Source organism: Doryrhamphus excisus, chromosome 6, assembly GCF_030265055.1.
Source record: "Doryrhamphus excisus isolate RoL2022-K1 chromosome 6, RoL_Dexc_1.0, whole genome shotgun sequence".
Lineage (NCBI taxonomy): Eukaryota > Metazoa > Chordata > Actinopteri > Syngnathiformes > Syngnathidae > Doryrhamphus > Doryrhamphus excisus.
This window is the reverse complement of record NC_080471.1, coordinates 4,623,462-4,641,866: the sequence shown is the minus strand read 5'-3', so window position 1 is coordinate 4,641,866 and position 18,405 is coordinate 4,623,462. Positions and strand designations below refer to the sequence as shown.

At 41.4% G+C, this 18,405-nt stretch overlaps 1 protein-coding gene across 6 annotated transcripts in view; it reads left to right on the top strand.

Annotated features, from left to right (window-relative positions):
• The window catches only part of diaph2 (diaphanous-related formin 2), a 391,673-nt gene that overhangs the window by 69,642 nt on the left and 303,626 nt on the right, over positions 1-18,405 (top strand). The gene's annotated exons all lie outside the window — the stretch shown is intronic.

The following is an 18,405-nucleotide window of genomic DNA, read 5'->3' as shown; positions in this document are numbered from 1 at the left end:
TAGGACTTCAGGGCTTTGATTGCACAAACCAACACAAAGAGAAAACGCACACCACACGGAATATGTGAAAGTCCTGTGATGTCATGTGTGACACTTTAATGTGCGACTTTCAAATTGCAACTCTAATTTCCACTCTCGGGGCAACAGGCGGTAGGTGGATTCTGTAAATTGAATAAAGCATATTAAATAAAAGCAAAAAGTATGTTACAGTATTGCATGATAAGGATGTACAGTACATTTGGCCACAAGTGTAACAGATGCAGCCACTTTCCAGGTGCTTCTTTTGAATATTTGCATGCCAACTTGGCACATATGCGCACATCTGGGCACACTAGTGTCCACATGCCTTATTTATTTATTTTGACAGACAATTGTGTGTGTGTGTGTGTTTGTGTGTGTGTGGAGAAAGTAGAAGAGTTCTTCTTCCAGTGTCATATTTTTGGCCTGGTTGTGTTGTGTCCCAGGCTGCTGCACAGTTGGTGAATATCAATGCTGTGTGGCGTAGTGACAGGGACTGGAGCTGACATGTTGTCACACGGAGATGAAAAGCACTCTGAGATGATGTGGCAGGAGTGTTCCTCCTGTCCGCTGAGAGATGGCAAGCTGGCTCTGGCTGGTGTGTGTGTGTCTGTGTTCTTTTGTGCTTTCATGCCCGTATGAGTAGAAGATTGTATGCATGCATGTTGGTTATGTACTTGCACAGATTTTTCAGTAAGCCCTAATCTACCTCAGCTGAATGCATACCACATCATTTTTCAGACACAGTTTTCTGCTGCGGGCGTTTGATTGAATATGCATGGCTGGTGTTCCGTTGGTTCTGCTATCAAACATGTTGGACATAGCTCTGGACAGAAGCAACACGGGCGTGTAACCGCATGATGATCGCACCGCTAACAGAAGAAGCGACTCCGAAAAATACAGCCTCTGAATATTGTCATTCATTCAGATCATTGTGTTTTTAGGGTACTGAATCTATTCCAACTGGACTGTTCAGGTTGTCTTAGAAGACGTTTGGCCTCTCATCCGAGCCGTCTTCATCAGTTCATGTTCAAAGATTTGGTGGGGTAAAGGCTCTTGCTCTTTGGCAAATATTTACACATTCTGGGCAGAGAAGACAGATGCTTTAAAAGAGGTCTGAGGGAAGACATCTATGTTTAGGTTGAGAAGCCTTCTCTGAACGGGGGGGTCTGCGACTCCATCTTTCTGCATGCCACATACAATGCTGTCCTTTCATCCCTTCTTAAAAGATTCAGTCATTTAGTCTCTAACAAATAAAGCATAGCCTTGTTGGTTTCAGGTTTCAGGCTCCATGTCCATCATTGCATCTAAATGGAAAGCTAACAAAGGTGATACCAATCCGAATGACGGGATCATTGACAGGCACAGAACCCACTCCATCCCTAACAACCATCATTTGACACCACTAAAGAGCGAAACCAATGCTGTCTGGAGATGCCTACTCCTTCAGAGGGTAAATACAAGATCTTGGATCTTGCACCGAGTTCTCAGACGAGAGCTGTCTGTTTTAATCTGTAGTGTTTGTCTCACCTAGCATGAACTGATGAAACCTGCTTGGATGAGAGGCAAAACGTCTTCTAAAATAACCTGGACATAGAATTCAGTTTTTGCTATTAACTTGGGTCTTAACATGGGTGGGCCCCAGAAGTGTACAATCGGTGAAGTGTAGGCGATTGTCGTGAAAAGAATTTTGGAATTCTTCCAAAATTGTCCAGTGTATTGTGACCCTACAAGTAGAATTATGAGTATCAACAAGATGAGATTTTGTCAAGCCTATGTTTTAAAATACTCACCGAAAATCTACTCCAGTGTTCATGCAGTAGAGCGGTTAACCTTGTGGCCTTAAAATACAGATGCAGTGACAGATGTTCTCGTGTGTATTTACTACTCCCTTTCTGTCTCTTGCTATTTTATCCCACAAGAACTCCATCACATCTGAGTAAACTTGGGTGACTTTGGAGCCTCGGCACCCCCCCACAGAGAATTGACGCAGAAGGAAAAGGCAGTCAGTGTTCCTTGGCTTGTATCTGCAGACCCAGCAGGACTCCTGATTAGTATTTTGGGGCTTTGGTGTTGGCCCGTTTAAAAGATTGACTTAATGCGACGTGTCTGCGTCTCTGTGGACTTACATGGATGGATAAGAGGCAAAAGCTAACCTGGCTGCCACCTGGAGTCTGTCAATTGAATTATTGAGCAGAAGCTCCTCCAGACAGGGTGCACTGTGAGGGCCTGCTTCTCTGCCTTATAACCACACAAACTGATAAATATCACATGCACATTTCCCTGAGGGATGACTACTTGCAAATAAGCCTGAAAGAGCAAAACAAGTCAGGGTAAAATAAAACCGAAATGCAATCATCTAATCCAGAGGTACACCATCACTGGGCCGTGGTTTAGTACTGCAAAAAAAAAAAAACAAAAACAAAAAAAAACACATTTAAATGCAAAATTTAGTTTTAGCTTTTAGTGTAAATAATTACATCAAATTAAATGTCAGTGTAATAATAATAATAATAATAATAATAATCATAATCATAATAATAATGTTTTGTATTAATGTTAAAAGTAACGTTTAGTACTGCAAAAAACACATTTAAATGCAAAAAAATAGCTTTTAGTGTAAATAATTACATTAAATTAAATGTCAGTGTAGCTGTAATAATAATAATAATAACAACAACAACAATAATAATAATAATAATAATAATAATGGGCTGCACGTCGAGTGGTTAGCGTGCAGACCTCACAGCTAGGTGACTAGGGTTCAATTCCACCCTCGGCCATCTCTGTGTGGAGTTTGCATGTTCTCCCCGTGCATGCGTGGGTTTTCTCCGGGTACTCCGGTTTCCTCCCACATTCCAAAAACATGCTAGGTTAATTGGCCACTCCAAATTGTCCATAGGTATGAATGTGAGTGTGAATGGTTGTTTGTCTATATGTGCCCTGTGATTGGCTGGTGACCAGTCCGGGGTGTACCCCGCCTCTCGCCTGAAGACAGCTGGGATAGGCTCCAGCACCCCCGCGACCCTCGTGAGGAAAAAGCGGTAGAAAATGAATGAATGAATGAATAATAATAATAATAATAATGCTTTGTATTAATGTTAAAAGTAACGATTTTGAACTTTCCAAAATTGCATTGAAGACTTATACAATTACTCGTATAAGACAGAAGCGGTCTGTGGACTCCAAAAGGTTTGGGACCGCTGACGTCATCCTATCATATCCATCCATATGATCTTGAGGCCGTCAAATACTTGGGAAAGTATTTGTTTGTAGGATTTTATATTAGGTGTGACCTTGAGGATTGCTGAGACAAGAGTAAGTCTCTTTATTATATTTGGACAGAAAAGTTGACGAAGTTGCCGGATGCAACTTTTCTTTGTTGATGTTAAGTGTACTTATATAAGTCTGTTTGTGTGTGTGGAGACGCTGCTATTATTGCCTCCAAGTATGTGTGTGTATGTGTGTGTGTGTGTGTGTATGGACGTCGTCCTCCTGTCAGACGCGTGCATGCGAATGTGTAACTCCATCAATCAGGAAGTAGCTCGCCGTCATCTTTGTCCTAATTGCAACCCTAACCCTGCGTGTCTGCTTTCGATGCCTAGAATTTTTATTTCCACAGAGGAGCCCCCCTTTTTTCATACAATAGTCTCATTGAAGTACTCATCTCCAGATGTTCTCTCCATAGATAAATCTACTATTCAGATCTCTATAATTGATTGTAATATGCAGAATTCATGCCTGGGGTTTCTAAAGAGAATTACTTTCCTTTTGAAATTCAAAACAAGAAAGCACCACACTGCACTTCCCTTTTTTCACCCGGCTGCCTAGCTCTGGCATTCAAGTACACGGCAGTGGTGCCTATTTGCATATTCTCCAACCAATTCCCGGCAAAACAACTCGGGTATCGTTACGGACATAATTAGGGAAGATGATCAAACAGGCTTTTTTTTGCCATGACGCTCGCCCACTCGCTCACTCACTCCCATCCCGCGCCCTCATGCCATTTGAAGCAGAGGCAGACGTTGCCGCTGCCGCTGCCGAATTGCCATTTGGAGATGGAATTTGGAGTGGCTGCTCAATTTAATGCACAACGGCGATGAATTATGGGGTGGCTCGGGGAGCGTCTGTTGACAAGTTCAGAAACAGAGAGAAGGAGTCACAGAGACGGACCGCCAAGACATGGAGAGAATATGAGAAACACCATTCTGGCAGTGGGCCTTGAATTATAGATCACAACGGGTCTGACTGAATGGGTTGTGACCAATGTTACACCAGTTTAATCATGCATTCTATTTTTATTATAATATGAATAACAGCAGGTGGGGCGTACAGCACTTGTTGCCACCCCCTCCCATGTATGAAACTTGCATTGCCGGCGCATGCTGCTAATACATGAAATACCAAATTTCCCCAAATAATTAATCGCTGGGTGCCTTTTCCACTCCAAAGACACCTCCTTTCCCCACTTTTCCACTAGGGGGCTGCCATTAGCATTTAATTATGACTGATACAAATATGTATGTAAAGCAAAGGACTACAGTGGAGTTCAAAGGGGAACTGCTCTTTAAAAAAAAAAATGCCCATCATTCACAATCCTTATGTGAACCATAAACACATATTTCTTTTACTTTTCTGTGCATTATAACAGGAGAAAACAAGTAAATTTCAGCTAGCTTACAATGCTGTCATTGGGACACATGATGAAAAAATAAATTAAGATTTAAAACACTACAGAAACGTATTCTCTCAGCACATTGATACACATACTTATGCTAGTTCTGGCAACAACAACAGCGGCGGCAACACTTAACGACGTCCACTCTCATCGGGATGGCTGTGTCTTCCAGCACAAGACGTGTTTTCCAGTCCTCAGGTAAAAAAATGCTGCATATTAACTTGTTTTCTTGTGTTATAATGCACAGAAAAGGGAAATAAACATGTGTTAATGGTTCACGCAAGGATTTTAAATAATGCGCAAAATAAAAAAAAAAGTGCAGTTCCCCTTTAAACTCCACTGTAAACTGTTGATTTACAAAATAATGCATATCGGCTTTTGTAAACACAGACTTATTTTAGTTTCAGTAGTTGTCGCATCATATCTTTCCTATTCTGTCTTCATAAGACTTGTTTTTTCTTTGTGAGAGGCTGCCGACCTGAGAGATAATGTTGAAATGAAATGGATGTTGTGATATTGTGTTCCACGCCGGGCTGGGCTAATAATGGGGTCTTTGACAGCATTCACGTTTGAGTCCCATTTCTGGCTATTTAAAATAAGAGTTGAGCTAATTGAAGGCAACAGATAATAGTTGACTTTTTATTTTCTACATTTGCTGAAATGGCAGCAGAAATCTTTTGGCTTTGAGAAGTCAGCAGTTACAAAAAAGCAACACACCGCCTTTTAATGTCTCTATTTTTTTGCACGTCAGTGGAAAATAAAACGCAAACTCTCCCACCGGCTATGCAGCCCATGTGTGACTGTTTCATTAGCTTTTAAGGATGAGCAGTGCTAGCAAATTAATGAGTGCTTCTTTTTGTAGTGCTTTTCTACTCCCCACCAAAAAATGTATATACAGTGTATCATTGAAGTAATTGCTGTAGAAAGCCAGAAGTGGTTGGCCAGGTTTAAATAGATGATGCTTTGGAAGAGGGCTATTAACGGTGAATAAAATAACACCAATTTCATCTAATATCAGCCTGCATTGTTGTGATTTTGACATCAGAAATTCCGATATAAATCTAAGGAATCACTTTCACGCAGGGGGTGGAGTCTGAGCTTGGCAGAGGGAAGTCTTTGGCCCTGCAACTGCCCTAATTGGGTTGCTGGAGTTGAGATTGGACACACAGGGACTGTTATTTGTATCTTCCTCGGTGCGCTCTTATACTGCAAGTTAACAATGACGTTTGGACACACGGCTGCGGACTGTATCTCTCGTTTCACACTTTTCACTTATTATCCTCCCTTGTAAGGAGCACCGCTGGGCAGCATTTTAAATGTTGCATGTGTGCCATGTGCTCCCGTGGGGATATATTGTGGGAAACCATACATAAGTCATGTTTATTATATTACAACTGGACTGGTTTCTAGCATCGTGGGTGAAACTGGCAAGACCTGCAGTGCTGAAAATTGTTATCTTACTCTAGGATTTACCGTGGTAGGCTCGGGCATTTGAAGAAGGTTTTCTGCATATGACCAACCTTTATTGGAAGATCTGTTATATTTCCCTGCATGCGTCGATGCAGTTTAGTTTTATTGTACTTCTTTGTATTTGTTGTACTCACTGCTGTCCATCAATTGGTTGTAACTCTTCTACAAACAGATCAACACATGTCGTAACATGCAGCGCTACTTCACTGTAAACTGTTAATTTACAAAATAATGCATATTGGCTTTTGTAAACACAGACTTATTTTAGTTTCAGTAGTTCATCATAGCACATCATATCTTTCCTATTCTGTCTTCATAAGACTTGTTTTTTCTTTGTGAGAGGCTGCCGACCTGAGAGATAATGTTGAAATGAAATCTGAATTGATATAGCTGCAAAACTGCAAAACTGACTCCATAAAGTCCTCCGGTTTCACTTTTTGGAATTGAATGTATTTTTGCAGTGGGCTGTATATGTACAATATAAAACAAAGCTCTGAGTCATTCCTTACCTTTAGCAAATATATACGGTATGTACACAGACTTACTCCTGCACTGCCATTGATCATTTGCCCGTTTCTTCCTGCTGCTTCACTCATTTTTCTCTTCCACTCCCATCTTTTTAATCATCTCTATGTAGTGCAAAGCAGAGTCATAAGTTGGGGGACATACGCTTGCCGGTTCTGCACTGTTGGTTTTAAGCATCTCAGCAGCACTTTATTATATTTTATTTATTTTTCTACAGCTCTGTTGGTCCCTGACACCGTTCAGAAAGGCAGAGGATGTTTTGTGGCGAGCAAGCTTTTCCGTCTTGTGCACGGGCCGTCAAACTTTGGGTTCAGCGGTCAGGTCATATTGCCAGCCTGTCAGTGAGTGTAGATTTGCTTTCAGTGATGGTTGTTCAGGGAAAGCCACAGGGAGGATATAATACGGTACCTGGCTTGCTGTTTAACAATAAAGCCATTGAGGCCATTGGATGTTTTTTAGATGACGTTTTCTTGTTGTGATGCTGATCATAAAATAAAAGCTCTGATCAAAATGATCATTTGCTAACAATCCATCAGTCAGCTCTATATTTTGGAGCTGTAAGTCTTATATATTTTTTGCTTATATTTAAAAAAATATATATATATAGTTTAAAAAAACAACTAAAACCCCACCTCTTTAAATCTGTTTTTAAAATCTAACTTTTTATATGTGCCCCGCCCCACTTTTTCTCATGTTTTAACTCTGTATTAACAAATGAATGTTGTATTTTGGTGTGTCTTCTACTCTGTTTACTTGTCTGAGTATTTTGAAAAGCGCTATACAAATAAAATGTATTATTATTATTATTATTATTATTATTATTATTATTATTATTATTATTATTATTATTATTATTATTATTATTATTATTATTATTATTATTATTATTATTATTATATTGACTTTGCATGCTGTTATTGTTAAAATGTGACTGTAGTGGTACCAGTTTGGTTGTTGTTGTATGTCATATATGGCATCTTTATATGTTATACGAGTATAGCGATACGGTGTATATGTTGAAAGTGGATGAAAGTACACAATAGTGTTTCTTCTGGCAGTGTGTATTTCCCCCACCCTTTAAAATTGTAACAAAAATGCACCCACAATGTTGAGCTTTTTGCTCAGGCTCAACTCCCCTCTACTCGTAATGCTTGGCAGCATTTCTCTTTTCTTCCCGTTTGTTCAGCCTGTCCTCTCTCTCTTTCTCTCTCGCTCTCTCTCTCTCTCCACCCCTCCTTGCCATTCCTGGGAGGCAGGTTTTCTGACGTGAGATGAAGTGGCCAGGCTCTGTTCTCCCTTTGATAGAGGTGTGGGGTCTAATGAAAGTGAAGGCATGATGGCTGGCAAAGAAGAAGAAGCAGAGAGGGAACTACGTAAGCCGTGGGGGTCCAGGTCTGGAATTGGATAGTTAGAATGTTGCCACAGTGCATTAGTGCATGCGACACAGAATGGGAATGTCAGGAATGGCCTTTTTTCGCCCCTGCCCCGCCAGTGATTTGGTCCCCTGTCACCAAGCCTGCTGGTTTAAGTGATGCCTGATTAATTGAATGAGCCACACACTCCGCATGGACAACACTGATAAGGACTCCTTGGAAGCCACTGTAACCTGTTTTGCTGTTGGGTTCACCTTGGTGTGGTATACATATTTTTTTTTGCATATTTTTATTAGGGGTTGTGGAAACCTCCAATGGGAAACCGACGCAAGGATAGAGTTTAACACACTAGGGGTCCATGAGAAAGGGTGCTAGTGTGCAACAATAGGGATATTTCTAGTTCAGTCAAGGTTTCAAGCGTGCCGAGATAATCCCCGTATGGGTGCTAGAAACTGGCCTCTTCTTGTTCGAGAATATTTTCTACCACATTTGAGAATACATAGCTAGAAATGACAATGCTAACACTGGCTTACTTTGTTGCTGGTCCTTCCATTAATTTCTAGTGGTCCGTTTTCTTAATGCCCTCAACCTCCTCTTGGGTGCAATTAGTCTCCTTGCTGTGGCCAACAAGTCATATGAGAAGTATGTAACATACAGGAGACCCATTCAAGCCTCGATTTTACAATTGCAAACCAAATCTTTATCACAGTTTATCGATTAACCAGATTAAGATGAACTCACTTCTTTTGAGTCATCATTAGATCATTGTGGATTTTGAACGGTTTTGGTACTTGACTATGTGTTGCCTCCATTATCCTGCAATTCACCCTGGCAATGTGTGTTTGAAGGTTTGAAGACTAGTTCATGCACTGTTTCCACCAGGGGTCTCAAACTCAATTTACTTGGGGGCCACTGGAGCTCGGGTCTGGGTGAGACTGGGCTGCATCAGGTTTTCAAAACAAAAAAAAAACAAACAAAAAAAAACACATTTTTTAAAAACAAAAACAATTAAAAAACGTTGCTTTGGTTCCAATTTTCTACAGGAAAAGCTCTGATAAAACATTCCACTGTTCTCAAATATCTTACTTTTTATTTTTCTACACAAAATAAGATGAAAAATAAATAAACAAATCAAGAATAAAGAAAATCAATCAATCAGTAATAAATAAATAAATAAATATAATAATAATAATAATAAAACGGCAAATAATAAAAACTTAAGAAACCACATATAGTTGGTGGGTAGACAAATTATTTTTTTCAGATTAAAATTAACAAAGCATTATTAGAGCCCTGTAGACAAGAAAAACACGACTATACTATACTATACTATACTATACTATACTATACTATACTATACTATACTATACTATACTATACTATACTATACATTTATACTTTTACAACATATTGCGCAACTGCAGGGTCTTGAGACACATGCTAACTCGCAAACTAGAGCGCTAGTGACCTAAACGGTAGCCTTCAAGTTATTTCCTTTAAACTTAAATAGCCCAAAACTTACCACTTCCACACGGATAGGCAGGATAACTATTAACAGTTATTTAACCTTTAACATGAACATTAATCAAACGTAATAATTTTTTCTGGGTACATGATACCATACAGCATCCATATCAAACTTGCGCGGGCCGCACTGACATTAAACTTTCATATCAAGGCGGGGGCCTCAAACTCGTGTCCTGCGGGCCACATTTGGCCCGCGGGCCGCGTGTTTGAGACCCCTGGTTTACACACTTGGCATGCAATTTGTGACCGATAATTGTGTGCATTTGATGCAAAGAAGAAGCTCTAATTGCAGAAAAGTAACGTTTGTCTATTGCAGCTGCAGAAAGGGAATGTAGAATGCACTAAGAAAAAAGAAGGTAAAATGCGTGCAAGTTTAAACTGGGCTCAAGTTTGCAGTTCCAATGTGCTGACATGTTACCCTCGACACGGGGGTGATGAAACAGCATGACGAACAGTAGGCTAGCCTGCTGCACTGTAGTCTAGTACTGTACATCTGAGAGATTAACCAGGTATTCAGATGTATTAGAAACTATTTGAAAGGATTAAAATGTTTCAGTCTTTTGCCCAAAAGTGCGGCATCAAATCAAGGTTCTTCACTTACGGGAGCTAAGCGGATTTTAGGCTCCCTCCCGTTCATTATGTCTCCAATGTTGTTGAAATGGCCTAGGACGGAGCGGCGTGGAGACGTGGGGAAAGGATCGATTCCTCTTTGATGCCGCCCAACCATCCACTTCTGCGCCCTATCATCGATGCATTAGAAGATTAAATGAACGTCTGGATGTGGCCGTTCCTTCCTAATTGATCCTAAGCTACCTCCCGTCCCTCCAGCACTCCATCTCTCCTCACCCGCTTCACGCTACGATGAGGTGCTGCCGTGTATTGATCCCGATGTCAATTTCTTCATTGCAGATTGGGATGTGAAGATTCGGGCCCGATGCCATTATCACACACTTGTCATTCAAACATGAGGTGGCAGAATCTGAGGGAAGGCTTTCATGGCGGAGTTTGTCTTTCTCACAGTTCTTTGCTAAAAGTGCAGGCGTGATCTTCGCCTCCATGGATGGAAAGCAATATAACTGGAATGTCAGTTGAAGCCATTCTTCAGTAATTGCTGTTTTCATGTCAAATTATTGTACCTGTCAGTGGGAAGCTGAGGTCTCAATTGTTTCCTCGAAGAAGTCTGCAAATAGAAAATGAATGCAAATAGATTGGAGCCACTAAAGGTGAATGTCCTGAAGGATGTACAATTCATAGAAATATGTTTCTGATATAATTCAACATGTCAGTGCATCTCATTAGAGCTGAGATCAGTGAACATCAAGACATTAATGCTGCAACACTTATTACAAACTTATTACAAACTACCAACAAACGTCCCGTAATAGCTGACATTTTTCCTGAATGCTTTTCCACGTGTCCGCTGTATGAAAGGCACTATCACAGACAACCCGGCATTTTTGTCTTGGTGAGTTACTGATTGGGGTTGGATTGATTATTCATTCATTCATTTTCTACCGCTTTTTCCTCACAAGGGTTGCGGGGGTGCTGGAGCCTATCCCAGCTGTCTTTGGGCGAGAGGCGGGGTACACCCTGGAGTCGCCAATTAACCTAGCATGTTTTTGAAATGTGGGAGGAAACCTGAGTCCCCGAAAAAGGGTCACAGTAATGCTGGAGCCTATCCCAGCTGTCTTCAGGCGAGAGGCGGGGTACACCCTGGAGTCGCCAATTAACCTAGCATGTTTTTGAAATGTGTAGGGAAACCGGAGTCCCAGAAGAAGGGTCACAGGGATGCTGGAGCCTATCCCAGCTGTCTTCGGGCGAGAGGCGGGGTACACCCTGGAGTCGCCAATTAACCTAGCATGTTTTTGAAATGTGTAGGGAAACCGGAGTCCCCGAAGAAGGGTCACAGGGATGCTGGAGCCTATCCCAGCTGTCTTTGGGCGAGAGGCGGGGTACACCCTGGAGTCGCCAATTAACCTAGCATGTTTTTGAAATGTGGGAGGAAACCTGAGTCCCCGAAAAAGGGTCACAGGAATGCTGGAGCCTATCCCAGCTGTCTTCAGGCGAGAGGCGGGGTACACCCTGGAGTCGCCAATTAACCTAGCATGTTTTTGAAATGTGGGAGGAAACCGGAGTCCCCGGAGAAGGTTCACAGGTGTGCTGGAGCCTATCCCAGCTGTCTTCGGGCGAGAGGCGGGTTACACCCTGGACTGGTGACCAGCCAATCACAGGGCACATATAGACAAACAACCATTCACACTCACATTCATACCTATGGACAATTTGGAGTGGGCAATTAACCTAGCATGTTTTTGGAATGTGGGAGGAAACCGGAGTACCCGGAGAATATGCAAACATGCAAACTCCACACAGATGGCCGAGGGTGTAATTGAACCCTGGTCTTCTAGCTGTGATTTCTGCGCGCTAACCACTCGACCGCCGTGCCGCCCTGGATTGATTATGTCTGTTTTACTTTACTGTAAGAGAAAAACCACAACTTTTAAGGTAAAAAAAAAAACAAATCACCTCTTTTGCGCCTACGCTAATTGATGGCACCAGTTAGTTTTTCCTAAAAATAACTTGTTTCTTTCCAGCATTCCGGGCCCACAGACTCTCCAAAAATTGATCCAGGTTCAGTGGTAGAAGCTGACAGGGTGAAATATGTTGTTTCCTCTAAATTGACACCAGATACTGGCCCATGGATCTAATTAGCTCAGTAAAATGCGTCAGGAGGTTTTTTTTTTAATAAGTTGATTCTTCTTTTTACCAGATCACAGAGATCCCTTCAGCATCTCGCTGACCTTCCATATAACACGTGTAAAACGCCAGTGCAGGCTAGGGAAATGTGTCCTGCTGTGATTTACTGCACACATGCTTGTGTTGCTCCTTCCCTCCCTCCTTCAAAAACAAATTTCCTCGCGCAGTTTGCACCAACCCAGGAAAATCACGACGTTTCACCGCACTGTGGCAGGCAATATATTTCACCTTTTAGATGCAATCTTCAAGTACTTATTGTTTCTCGCCTCGCTCCCCTCTGCGGCATGTTAGCGCGGTAAACAATGCTAATAATTTCAGGATGTTCACCTTGACAGAAAACAGACTGCTTCCCTTTCAAAAGCTCATTCAAAGACTCATGTGGTGCTGGTTTTTTCTTCCCCCCCCCCCCCCCCCCCCCCCGGTATGCAGCGATGATGGTTCTTCAGCTGCTATTGTTTAACCTATGGGGAATAGAGTTTTATGAGCCTCCCATCTTCACTGTGACATGCACACGGTATTGATGGGCTCGCATCTTGGTTTGTCAACATTTTTCATCACTTGCTTAGGACCGTTGTGCAGTTTTACAGGAAATAGAACAATTCTGACAGTAGGAGACGTGGAATGTTGAGCAATATTGAGCAATCAGGGTGTCATGATGGCGCCGTCATGGCTGGCTATGAATTGTGTTGCTTTACTTGAGTTCATCGTTTTTGCATAATCACAACAGCAGCCTCGACGGCACTTCGGGATTGCTGTCATTATTTTTAAGATTTGCAACATTAGGTTTGAATGATTTATTATGGGCATGTGGGAATGTTGGTACGAGGCATAAAGATTGCTTCACTGCAAAAAATATATTCAAAAACGGCTTGAGGATAATGTTCTTCCAAAATTAGTTTGTATAAAAATAATACGTGGTAAGGTTGCAGTTACTTGCCAATACGATAGAAAAATAGGTCAATTGTGGATGTCTCTAGTCAATATTTTACACCAGGGCTCACCAACTACTGTGCCATGGCGTGATACTGATCCAAAACACTAAAAATAACTCACCATGGGATCAAAGATGAAAAAAAAAAACAAAAAACAAACTGTATTATTGAAAGCAGGAAGTGAACAAATAGTAACAATATAGTAACAAACAGTTAGTGATTGTAAAAGTACCAGATGGAGGGGTAGGATTTAATAAGCTTTGCTTCTTTCTACTCCTTTTGGACATGTGGAACTGTGAACTGATTATGGGATGCACTCAATTGCAATCTGATGCATGTTCAAATGAAATGAAATCATTACCATTACCATTACCATTACCATTACCATTACCAAAGATGTCCAGTACTAAAAAGAGCTACTTAAAAATATGGTTTTGTTGTGCCCTTGCATGCTAATGTGCTAAAACCTCCGTGTTTGGTTGACGTTGTTCCGTCATGTTGATTTAAAGTCAAAAGAAAACCATCCAGAATTTTCCACGAGTGGGTTTTTGACACTGTCTGCTGCCAAAACAATTTATTTTGTGTGTTTTTGCTTTTGATATTTGGCTTTTCTTTTTCTTACCCATTGATACGTGACAGTAGCATGAGGTTGTTATGAGGTCACAAGCGCCCTGCTCACTCTCCTCAAAGGTTCGATAGGAACAAGGCAGTCTGTGGGCTCCAAAAAGGTTGGAGACCACTTGTTTTATACTACTCTATTGTCTTTTTCTAGCCTCCCCCACCACCATCTTTGCTCTTCATGCATCTCGCCTACAGAGGGCAGTCACTGATCACATATCAGCCCGTATTTGACATAATGGCCACACAGGCTCAGTGTACTGTGTGTGTACTGTAAATTCACACATGAAGGCAACTTACATAGACTACAATTTAAAACAAAAAACATGCTTTACATTCTAAACCTAAACCCATGTGAATTTTAGTCGGCGCTATGCTGTGTGTGGCAGGGATGTTGTGATGCGGACAACATTTAGTTTAAATAAAAACAGTTTTCTGTCAACAGCTTGTCAGCAAAGACGCTCACTGATCCCTTTTTTCACACAGCAGGTGGGTTGGATTTAAGTGTTTCTATAGTAGGTATCTCTTCCTTTCCTTTTGATCGCCCAAGGCAGATTTGGGAGGGGTGAGGACGTACATGCATACCTTTGCACAAGTCATATACTCTTGTTATGATGCGGCTGTTTGAATAATAAATGTGAGCAGCAGCTGGAAAGGTGGGGAAGGCATTGATTTATTCCCACAGGTTTCCCGGGATTTTTATTTTTTTATAGGATTGGCTAAATGTCATTACTCTGCAGGTGGTGGAGGTGATGAAGTGTAATAAACTTTCATGTGGATGGGCGTGTGTCGCCTGTCATTGGCTCATAAACTGGAACACTGTGACAAGCCTCCAAAGATCTACTACCGCGCCCGACACCACCTGTCATCTTTTTCACCAAAGCAAAAAAAAAAAAGAAAGAAATATGCGCAGGTGAAATGGAAGACAAGAGGCTAGCAGACTAAGCTGAAGCTTTTTTTTTCTCTCCGGGGCGTAGTGCAATAGAAATGTGCGCTTGTACAGTGAAGTGTTGAATAAAAGCCAGCACCCGGAGCCTACAGTGCATCAGGGAGCAGTGCTTTATTTATTTCCCCAGAAATCCTCCACTTGCAGTGTATTGCTGAGCGTGCAATGCAAACATCGAAGGTGTCGTAATGCCGGGCAGACTTTTTTTTTTTTTTAACCCTTTGAACTCAATATTGCCATTTAGATCAATAGCTGGCTAAATGACTTTTTCAGGTTGTGACAGAGTTCATCAAGATGAATGAAAATATGAATTTAAACAGGCTTCAGCACAGGCAATTGATTTATGATGCTGACTGTAGAATGGATGTCATTTGAGTCAAATGTTGACGATGGAGCTTTAGTTTTTTTTCATGTATTCTTCTACATGGACAATGTTGACATTCTGCTGGGACAGAGTGGAGCCTCAAAGGTCAAACACAAAATTGTCTTGGATGTAATTTAATATAATAAACTGAATATCAATATCAATAATTGAAGTCTCTACCGATGTCACACTGTCACCATCCTAAAAGCTTTATTACCTGTGCAGGTGGTGTTGTAAGTTGCATTTTAGAATTCAGTTCAGGCATTTTATGTGTGTAGCTTCAAATACTGTAATTTCCAGACTATTGAGCACACTGGAATAAGTGTAATAAGCCCCTCGTGTCCAGGTCGTAACATGGGATAGAAATATGTTACACTGAAATATTTATTTTACTAAATAAGCACCAAACAGCGAGTGTAATATGGCTTGTTAAACAGTAACCTACCAGAAAAGTACCTTGTGTACACCACATACAGTAATTTCATCACACACGTTGTCTGTTTCCCTTTCTTTCATTGTCGATTACAGTGTAATAAGCCCCTTGTGTCCAGGTCGTAACATGGGATAGAAAGATGTTACACAGAAATACTTATTCTACTAAATAAGCGCCAAACAGCGAGTGTAATATGGCTGGTTAGACAGTAGCCTACCAGAAAACTACCTTGTGTACACCACAGACAGTAATTTCATCACACACGTTGTCTGTTTCTCTCTCTTTCATGGTAATGGTAATGGTAATGGTTTTATTTAATTTAAACATGCATCAGATTACAATTGAGTGCATCCCATAAGCAGTTCCCAGTTCCACATGTCCAAAAGGAGTAGTTAGAAGCAAAGCTTATTAAATCCTACCCCTCCATCTGGTACTTTTACAATCAGTAACTGTTACATTTGTTCACTTCCTGCTTTCCATAATACAGTTTAGCGTGTTTTTTTTGTTTTTTTTTTAATAATGCACCTCGTACCGAAGTACAAGGTGATATACTTTGTGATATATCATTGTCACTTACAGTGTCATTTTTGTCTTGAGGTAAATTAGCCCTTCAGCTTTTGCAGCCCTCTTCATCACGCAGTAGTCCAGCCTGTCGAAACACGTTGGTGAAGTCACGATATCGATTGGCTTTAACTTGAAAGCTGCATCATGTACTGCACGTTTCTCCTGGTGAGGGTGTGTGCATAAAGTGTAAAAAAAAAGTGCAAAAAGACTACTCGTGCAAAAGATTTGCGGACACAATTCTTGGCCGAATTTTTAATTTTGAGGTTCCACTGTACAAGTAAACAATCCAATATGTCCAGTGAATACGGTATGTTTATTTCTTTTCATTGGACTCATTCAGTCATTTATCCCCTCAATCCAGAATTAGACATCCATTATTTGTGAAATGAATAAATCCCTCAGCTTCTTGTTAACAAACAACTGCAGTGGCTGTGAAGGTCAAGTCCTGTTCTTTTACTAAGTGTGACATTAATATTCATGCACATATTTATTTATCATTGTCATTTCCCCCTTCTCCTTTCAGGTAAAAAAGTAAAACAGACACAGGATTAATGGGGTTGAGAAGTTCAGGTGGATTTTTAGGGTTTCACCAGGGAAAATAGAGTCAAGTTCTACGAAGTAAAAGGTCAGGAGAGGATGACAGGATCCTTGATTTTAATTGGGATGAGCACTCCAGTGGTTTGTAAATCCTCCTGCATGTTCTGTTCTGTGAACGCCCTTCCACTGTTTCACACCTCGGTGCGCGTGTGTGCATTGCATTTGTTGTATTTTACCAAAGAGAGCCAATTGTGTGTGCATTTACAATGCGATAAAGCTCATTATGTTCGCCCAATAACCAGTTGGGCACTATCTGAAATGCTTTATGAGGCTTCTACGGGCCCAATTTACCACAGCACTTGGTTCCATTGTTGGCCCTATGAATGTGATGATTGTCTTAGCTTGGCTGAGCTAATGTTACTTCCTGCTCAGAATGTGGATGCACTTTTTTCTGAGTCTTTTGAGGTGATGATTAAAGCTCACGGATGCCATGTCTACGCCGTTGCTTTACTGCAGTCGCTGGTGCATAGCGGAATGGGATTCAACCTTTTTTTGTATGTTAATCACTAGAAGACCTTCCACTTCGATGGCAATGGTGCCAATTTGAAATCACGATACGTATTAATCTACACAATGTTCTGTCGAATGATTTATGAAATGAGGGGAAACATAAAAGAGTGGGGTCTCCATGCTGCTGCTTCCTCCAGCTGCCAAGAGAGCGCCAACATTCAAATGTATGAATAGAGCACTGGCTATGTTCGCACTGCAGTTCAATTCCGATGTTTTTGCTCATATGTGACCTTTATCTAATTTTGTCATGTCGGAGTGAACAGCTCAATTTTTTAATATGGGTATTAATTTGATATGTAGGCGATATGACTGCGGTATGAACGGTCACATATCTGACCTGTACGTCATGGTAGGAACGTAATGTTGCCCATCATTCATTCATTCATTCATTTTCTACCGCTTTTTTCCTCACGAGGGTCGCGGGGGTCTCAGCTGTCTTCGGGCGAGAGGCGGGGTACACCCTGGACTGATGGCCAGCCAATCACAGGGCACATATAGACAAACAACCATTCACACTCACATTCATACCTATGGACAATTTGGAGTGGCCAATTAACCTAGCATGTTTTTGGAATGTGGGAGGAAACCGGAGTACCCGGAGAAAACCCACGCATGCATGGGGAGAACATGCAAACTCCACACAGAGATGGTCGAGGGTGGAATTGAACCCTGGTCTCCTAGCTGTGAGGTCTGCGCGCTAACCACTCTACCGCCGTGCCGCCTCGTTGCCCATCATCAACAATCCTTATGTGAATGAACACATAAAGTCAGCCAGTGCTTGGTTTGATTCGACCTGACCTGCAGGTAAAAATGACAGCATTAATGTTTTTTGTGGCTATTGTATTAAAGGGGACTTATTATGCTCATTTTCAGTTCTTTGTATTGAGTTGTGAACTCCTATAGAGCAGCTACACACAATAACCAGTGCAGATCTTCCAGAATCTGCTCCTATTCCAGCTGTATTTTTTTGGATTTCCAAAATGGCCCGCCTCCGGGCACGCCCACTCCATTGCAATTGGTTCTCTGCAGTTTGTACATCAGAACAGCTTGTACAGCTTGTACCCAGGCACGCTCATGTAGAAGTCACCAGCGG